General features: G+C 33.2%; 1 pseudogene across 1 annotated transcript; it reads left to right on the forward strand.

Moving 5' to 3' along the window:
• The first annotated feature begins 410 nt into the window (after positions 1 to 410).
• LOC143604257 (ATP-dependent RNA helicase SUV3, mitochondrial-like) lies at positions 411 to 8,091 on the forward strand (annotated as a pseudogene). The gene is made up of 16 exons (XR_013148254.1): positions 411 to 517; positions 2,613 to 2,703; positions 2,783 to 2,904; positions 2,984 to 3,174; positions 3,257 to 3,397; positions 3,466 to 3,588; positions 3,676 to 3,753; positions 5,959 to 6,127; positions 6,211 to 6,323; positions 6,409 to 6,489; positions 6,604 to 6,669; positions 6,785 to 6,849; positions 6,966 to 7,011; positions 7,338 to 7,454; positions 7,612 to 7,703; positions 7,790 to 8,091. The product of XR_013148254.1 is annotated as an ATP-dependent RNA helicase SUV3, mitochondrial-like (transcript).
• Positions 8,092 to 8,699: the final 608 nt, after the last annotated feature.

Here is an 8,699-nt window from a genome sequence, read left to right on the forward strand (position 1 = left end):
TCTCCTCCCCTTGATTCTCTATATGTTATCCACCACTTCCACGACCACAATGATTGTAGAGAGAGAGGGTGTTTTAATTTTATGTTTTAAATTATATCTATTTCTTTATTTTTAATTATTAAAACAAATATGAAAAATTACAAAAATACCCTCATGTGATTTGCACATGATCAGATTTAACGACAAAAATTAACTAGGTTAGAGCCAAAGGACATAACGTGATAGAGTTTTTAAACATAAAGGATGTTTTCTGGCGTTTATCTTTGTAAATGACGACCACTGAAAATTGATGCAAACATAAAGTACGAGTTTTGTCATTTTGTCTAATAATAATAATAATAATTTAAGCCCATGTTCTTGGTTAAACCATCTAATACAAAATTTGCCGTATTCTTTGGTCAAACCACCGTTCACCGGAAAATAATTCTGACCAATTTAATAATAATAAATATGGCGTCCATCATTCTTCGCCGGAGACTCTCACCTTCTACCGTTTCTCATACTCTGTTATCCAATGGTATCTTTCAAACCTTTATATTCATATTCTTTTATTATTTGTTTCAATTAGGGTTTGAATATTTATTTGAAATGAGGGTGTAATTATGATAAATAGATGGTTTAATGATGTGGGTATTTGTTATTGGTAATAAATTTACGTCCTTTATGTGTTTTATTATGCTTTAATTAGCTTATAATATATATCAAGCATTGGTTTATTAATACTTGATTTTGATAAAAAGTTTACATTTTAACAATAAATCAGAGTTGTTGAACTCGCTAGGCGCTAGTCGGGTGGTGGGATGCCGGTTAGCGATTAATATGGATGAATCGGATTAGGATTTTATATGTAATTTTTCAAAATTTAAAAAATTTTTCAAATACTTAAGATTTTGACCAATTTCGTTTGAAATTTGACTAGTAGCGATTTAGGTGTTATAGAACTTGCTAGGCGCTAGTCGGGCGATGGGGTGTACCTGCACAAAATTTTTCAAAATTATATACACACGCACCCACACAAAATTTGTGTATATATATATATATATATTTAAAATAAGTATGCTTTTTCAAGTACTTGAGATTTTGACCGAAAGTTGACCAATTTTTACTGGTACCGACTTTAGGGGCTGATTAGTTGAAATCGAATCAGCAGCCCTTATATTCGTTTTTCTCTCATTTTTTATTACTTTATTATTTTTTTTGAAAGTTTACATTTTTCTTTGAAATGAGGTAACTATGAGAAGAGGTGGTTTAAAGATGTGGGTGATATTGATAATAAATTTACCGCCTTTATATGTTTTATGCTTTAATTAGCTTAAAATATATCAAGCATTGGTGTATTGCTACTTGATTTTGATGTTTGTTGATTTCTACTGATAACAAGCTTACATTTTTACGAGAAATCAGTGTTGTAGAACTCGCTAGGCGCTAGTTGGGCGGTGGGATACTGGTTAGCGATTAATTTTATATATATACACAATTCTGTATATAATTATTCAAAGTAAGTATGAATTTTTTCAAGTGCTTCAGAGATTTTGACTGGTACTGGTTTTAGGGGCTGATTAAGTGAAATTGAATCAGTAGCCCTCTGATTTCCGATTAATTGGTGTCTAATCGCGATTTTTACAACGCTGCAAGAAGTGATAGATATGAAAAAAGTGAACCGGATTAGCGCTAGTCGGGCAGTGGGATACCGATTAGCGATTAAAATAGATTAATCGGATTGGAATTTTATATGTAATTTTTCTAAATTATATACACACAAAATTTGTATATATTTTGTGTATTAATTTTCAAGTACTTCAGATATTTTGACTGGTAGCGATTTTAGGGGCTGATTAGGTGAAATGAAATCAGTAACCCTCTGATTTCCGATTGATCGGGTGTAGTCATGATTTTTACAACACTGCAAGAAATGAGGGTTTAACTATGAGAATAGATGTTTACCTCCTTTATATGTTTTATACTTTAATTATCTTAGAATATATCAGGCATTGGTGTGTTGCTACTTGATTTCGATGTTTTTTGATTTCTAATGATAAAAAGTTCTCATTTTTATGAGAAATCAGTATTGTAGAATTCGCTAGGCACTAGTCGGGCGGTGGGATACTGGTTAGCAATTAATATGGATTAATCGGATTGGAATTTATATGTAAATTTTCAAAGTTTTATACGCACACACGCAACACAAAATTTTATATATAGGTTTTCAAATACTTCAAAGATTTTGACCAATTTCGACCGAAATTTGACCAGTAGTGATTTTAGGTGTTGTAGAACTTGCTAGGCACTAGTCGGGTGGTGGGATTTTGGTTAGTGGTTAATATGGATTAATCAGATCGGAATTTTATATGTAAGTTTTCAAAATTTTATACATAATTTTTCAAATACTTTAAAATTTTTGACTAATTTCGACCGAAATTTGACTTGTAGTGATTTTAGGGGCCGATTAGGTAAAATCGAATCGCTAGTCCTCTGATTTCCGATTAATCGGCACCTAATTGTGACTTTTACAACACTGCAAGAAATGATAGATATGAAGAAAATGAACGGTTGCTATTTTGGAATTTGTGTGCACTTTTATTATTTTCTTCTAAATGCTCGTATTTGAACAGCTAATTTTGGAGCATCAATTTGTATACATACTTCCTTAAAGCAGTTTAGCAGTTCTACTGGTGCAGCGAAGTTTGATTATACAGACCTCACGTAAGAACTTATTATGCACGGTTTTATATGTGGTTCTATAACTTAAATGAGATTTATGAACTTATTTCTTCCATTTCAGTCGTCCTCACACATGGTACCCTGCAGCCCGACGGAAAAAACGAAATGTATTTCTTCATGTGGGCCCAACAAACAGTGGGAAGACATATAGTGCGTTAAAGCGGTTGGAACTCAGTGATTCTGGTATCAAACTATTAATATCAATTGAAGATTTCCACACAAGAATCTTGCAAATTTTTATGTATTTTATTTTTTGAATTAGGTGTTTATTGTGGACCGTTGAGACTGTTAGCATGGGAAGTAGCAAAGCGGTTAAATAAAGCAAACGTTCCGTGTGATTTAATTACTGGACAAGAAAAAGATATTGTTGAAGGTGCAAGGCATAAAGCTGTGACGGTTGAGATGGCGGATGTCAGCTCTAATTATGCATGTGCTGTTATTGATGAAATTCAGGTCTGGTTAAGTTATCAAGAAGATTAATAAATAATATTATTCCGTATATTATTATACAAACACGTCCTTTATATATATGCAGATGATAGGGTGCAGGTCACGTGGCTTTTCATTTACACGTGCTCTGTTAGGGATTCCGGCTGACGAGCTTCACTTGTGTGGCGATGCTGCTGCAGTCCCGTTAATTCAAGATATTTTAAGTGTGACGGGTGATAATATCGAGGTAGTGAGTTTGATGTTGTGGATGATATGATTTGTTTTAGTACTCATATTATCTATATTGTTGTGTAGGTACAATATTATGATCGCCTTTCACCATTAGTGCCATTGAAAACACATCTTAGGTCTTTTTCAGATATTAGACGAGGTGATTGTATTGTGACTTTTTCACGCCAGAAAATATACAAACTAAAGGTGAGACCTGACTCTTAATATGTATAATGTTATTGGAGGAGTGCTAGTGAAGTGGTTGGTGATAACGTGTTTGTTTTGTTTTGTTAGAAAAAAATTGAAGATGATGGAAGACATTTGTGTTCGGTAGTTTATGGTTCATTGCCTCCAGAGACTCGAACAAGGCAGGTATTTACATCTTTCTATTCGCAATTGTTTTTTTGCTTCTACCTTTTTTTATTCACAAGGAAAACATGGCATTCTATGATAAATTGTCTAACTTGTTTAGAAACTCCTTTCCAAGTAGCAAAGTCTTTGATTGTTTGCGAATAGCATGAACACCTTAATGTCTAGCCATAGGTGTTGCATGAAAAAGGGTAGTTATGTCATTTTGCAACTGGTCATCCTATCAAACAGTTGCCCTTTATCAAAGTTTGACCATTCCATTTGTAAATTTTAACCAGCTGACCATCAAATACACTTGCAATAATATATTTCAACTTCTCATCAATACTCCAAGTGGCCTTAACTCTATCAAATAGTGACATATCTTGAGATCTCATAGTCATAACCCAACATTTTTGATAACCAAACATGTTAGTGATCCTCGGAATGAGTAAAAATTTAAGGCTCTTCTGATCAGTCTTTATGACAAAATGGCTCATAGATAAGTAATGATGCCATTGTTTAACGACAAATAGGATAGCCATTAACTCCCTTTCATAAACTGACCGAGTCAATTGTTTTGGAGATAAAGCTCTACTGATGAATGCAATGGGGTGCTGATTTTGCATAAGAACTGCTCTTGTACTTTTGACTGATGCATCTGTTTCTAATACAAACGGTATTGAAAAATCAGGTAGAGCTAAAACTGGTGGAGAAAAGTGTTTTTTTTTTTCTCCAATTGGATGAAGGCTGCAGTAGCTTCATCTGTCCATTTGAAAGAGTCTTTCCTTGTAAAATCTATTAAGAGTTTTGCTGATATTCTAAAAGATTTAATAAACCTCTTGTAATATCCTGCGATTTCCAAAAGCCCCTTGACTATTCCAGATTAATACCCCCAAAACTGCATTAGGACTGTTTAGCATATAACTGATGTAATCTGAATAACTGGAATGCTTTTTCTTAACGAATCAAGTGTTTATCCATTGAACTTCTGTATACCAGAGTATCATCAAAAAACATCTGTACACTCTTCCTCAGTAATTGATGAAATGTATTATTAAGTTTCCTATAATCAATGCATAACCTCGATGTACAACAAAAGGATTTGAACTATTCTAATCACCCTTGTTTCTAGCAACTCTTGAACTGTTCAATTGTAACTTTCTGCATGGCCTGATATCTGTAACTTTTGAAGATTTTTGCTTATGCTTTTAAAAGAATATCCAACTGAATGTTGGAGTTGACCGTTTTGCTCTTCTGAGGTTTTACTTGAATGCTAAGCAATTGAGCCTTAGAAATACTACCCTCATGTAATAATTATCCCATCTTAGAGCTAGAGCATAAAGAGATATTATTGCTAATACACCCTTTAAGTTGACGATTGACACCATCAATCTTAAATTACATGGTTAGGTCCTTGAAATTCCATGTGATATGTTTAAGGTTGAGCAGCCATTGGACACCTAAAACAATGTCATAGTTTTCAAGTGGAATGACAAACACATCAGTTTTGAACGCCCGTTGGTTCACTAGTCGTTGCTACAGAGGACGTTTCAACCGGGTCAATCACAAATGGAACCACGAGTTGGATCAGTTGGGTTGGATTGGATAAAAACAAAAGTGACTAAGATCACAACCTCACGCAGCTTGCAGGCCACATTTTCATTGCCTATCACTTATCATATTTTAAGTTTAGTGTAAAGTTCTATTTTGATTTTAATCTTTTATTTCCCTGAAGTAGTTGGCAGTTTGTTTCTTTATATCAGTAGATAGAAGTTAGCAATTTTAATTCCATTAAGGCTAGGAACGCGGGTTAGTGTTCTCGTTATTCTCGTGGTCCCCGTCGTGAATTGAGTGATTACTAAAACGAATTGGAACACTGGTGATCCGAGTTCAGACATAGAGTCGCAATTGGAAACCGAGTGCTGAAGATTGACCACTCTGATACCAGTGATACGATCAGGTTTTTAGAGATATAATTAAGAGAGAGAAACACAGAAGAATTAGTTCTCAATTGATCAATGATCGTTTATTCCATTTGTTAGGTATATAACGACTAACAGAAGGTTCGTTATCTAACTTTTAGGTCCCTAGCTTTATTACAACAATTACACATAAGACCTTTTGTACCATGAACATTTACAATAAGACACCTAAACTATCAGTTTCGTATCATATTGTTATGTTGCATTATATGTTCTGAACTGATATGTTTTGTGAAAACTGCAGGCGACGATGTTCAATGACGAAAGTAGCGAGTTTGATGTTCTTGTAGCAAGTGATGCCATTGGCATGGGCCTTAATCTTAACATTTCCAGAATTATATTTTCAGAAATGGAGAAGTTTGATGGACTTGAAATGAGACCACTTTCTGTACCCGAAATTAAATAAATCGCTGGTAATTGTTATATTTCATAACACAACATATAATGCGCCTATTAAAGCTAACATTTTTATGTATAATTTTTATGCATATTCTAGGTAGAGCTGGCAGATTTGGATCTAAATTTCCAGTCGGTGAAGTCACTTGCTTGGATAAAAAAGATCTACCCTTAATTCATTCCTCACTAAATTGCCCATCTCCAATTCTAGAAGTAACGGTTTTATTTTTTATTTATTCAAATTTGAGTGTTTTCGGGTTATTTTATAGTATTTTAAAGTACATTGTTTATGATGCAGAGTGCTGGATTATTTCCCACTTTTGATCTCTTATACATGTACTCTCGTTCACATCTTAACTGTGGTCTCTGCCAAATTCTGGTTGGTTATTGGTTACTTATCGAAGAATTTATTTTTATAATGTTGTATTTGTTGTTTTTCGGTGCAGTATTCTGTTTAGACTGTTAATTATAGTCTTTGATTATCTTTTTAAAGGAGGAATTTGTTGAGAATGCAAAGTTATCAGAAAACTATTTTATTGCGAACTGTGAAGAAATGTTGGTATGCTTTTCAAACCATTGAGATTCAAACAATTTTTAATACTAGTTATTATATATATGTTTATAGTTATCTAATTATTTTGTTTTATTATATGTTTATTGACAAATTATAACAGAAAGTAGCTGCAGTACTCGACGAATTGCCAATTTCTTTGCATGATAAGTACCTGTTTTGTCTTAGGTATGTTTTTTACTTTCCTTCTTTTAGGTTTGAATTAACTCTATTGTATTAACGTACATTAGATCAGTTTATATTTCTTTTTTTCTTTTAAAATCATTGAGAATTGTTTTTTGCAGTCCAGCTGACATGGGCGATGAAATATTATCTCAGGGGCTCACGCAGGTAAGACCTGTTATAATATTTTGTAAAGGTGGTTAAAGGATCAAATGAGTCAAACATGTTGAAAGTCAACCGGATATTCAAATGCATAGAAACCTTCTGAAGTTCTGATCATATATCGCACATTATTTAGTTTTTAAAATTCAAAAAATGGATAAAAATGTGTTGGTGGGTTCATTTTGGTCTGCAATTTAATAAATTTACTGGTTGACCCGATCCTATTTTGACCCGTTACCCAATGCACCCTTTTGCCACTTCTAGTATCTGATTTCCTCATAAGCTTGCTTGGAATGATAACAATCTAACAAATTTGTTTTTTTATTAATTAGTTTGCACATACATATGCAAAGAATCGCATTGTTCGACTCAAAGAAATATTTACCCCAGGCACGCTTAAGGTGCCAAAGACTCAAGCCGAACTCAAGGAGCTTGAATCAATTCATAAGGTAAGTTTTCTTTTGATATAAATTATAAATCGTGTACTCTTGGAAAGTGTTTTTGCGATATAAATATATATTATTTCCCTACATACATTTTAACTTTTAAGGATTCTTTTGTTCATACCCTTTAAACCTTTTATCTGAAAGATGTTACGATATCAAGGTTCTGGAATTATATGTGTGGTTAAGCTTTCGGCTTGATGATTCATTCCCGGATCGAGACCTTGTGGCATCACAAAAATCAATTTGTGGCATGTATGTAATCTCAAGATTAAGCTCCCCATTTTAAGCCATTTTTCCAAAAAAAAAATTGTAATTTTTTATAAAATGTTGTATTTCAGGCTGATTGAGGATTTCTTGGAAAGATTAGGGTTTCAGAAACCAATACCGAGGAGATTAAAACAGATTCGATAACCCCCGCAGATATCACACCTGTAATCACTAATTTATGAAATAAAGACTTACTTTTGTTTCATTCTATTACATCGAAAAGAAGAAATTATGTTAGCAGTTACTAAACACATCTTTGTTTTACTTAACACACCCCTTGAGGGTAAGCCCTTGGTAAATTTGTTCGTCGAGGGAACATGTTTCATTATGAAAGTGTAAATCTATAATATCATGTTTGGTATATTGTGTTGTACCGCGTTAAGAGTCGTGGTACGCAACACTTGCATTATTGGTTTTGACAGATTTTAAAAAAATTTGTAGTTTAAGCTCTACGAGTTTTCGCTTCATATAATTATTATGCTAATCATAACATGCTACTTGATATGCCAATTTGCAAGATTCTAGATTCACAATTGATGGTAAGGAGTAAGGACTAAAGGAAATATGTTGAGATGATTGAATGTGAGTTATAAAACATATCGCTAAAGTGATTAATGCAAACATGACAACTATATAGCCACTAGCCAAGAGGTGCCCATCTTTGTGTTGACAATTAATTAATCATTTACATGAAGAGTAAGAATCTTGGATCGAAGTAGTTTACAATTAATCATCTCTTTGTATGTCAATTGTACTAGGCATACTTGCTGGTAATTTTAGGTGGCGGTTTTGTTGGTGTTATTAGCGTCTTGCTTGTAACGATAGTTTGTTTATATAACAAAGTTTGGTTGGTCGTTAAAAAAAAGTAGTTTACGTATTTGGTGTGATAGATTGTAGTCTTGCCTATATGTTCAACTACACTTACACTAGTTGGCTTTCTAAAACATGTATTTGTGCTATAAGCATCATTTCATTAAAGTT

The sequence above is a fragment of the Bidens hawaiensis genome, unplaced genomic scaffold, assembly GCF_021521415.1.
Source record: "Bidens hawaiensis isolate Kalapana, Puna unplaced genomic scaffold, B.hawaiensis_p1.1 tig00064535_1, whole genome shotgun sequence".
In the NCBI taxonomy this organism is placed as follows: Eukaryota; Viridiplantae; Streptophyta; class Magnoliopsida; order Asterales; family Asteraceae; genus Bidens; species Bidens hawaiensis.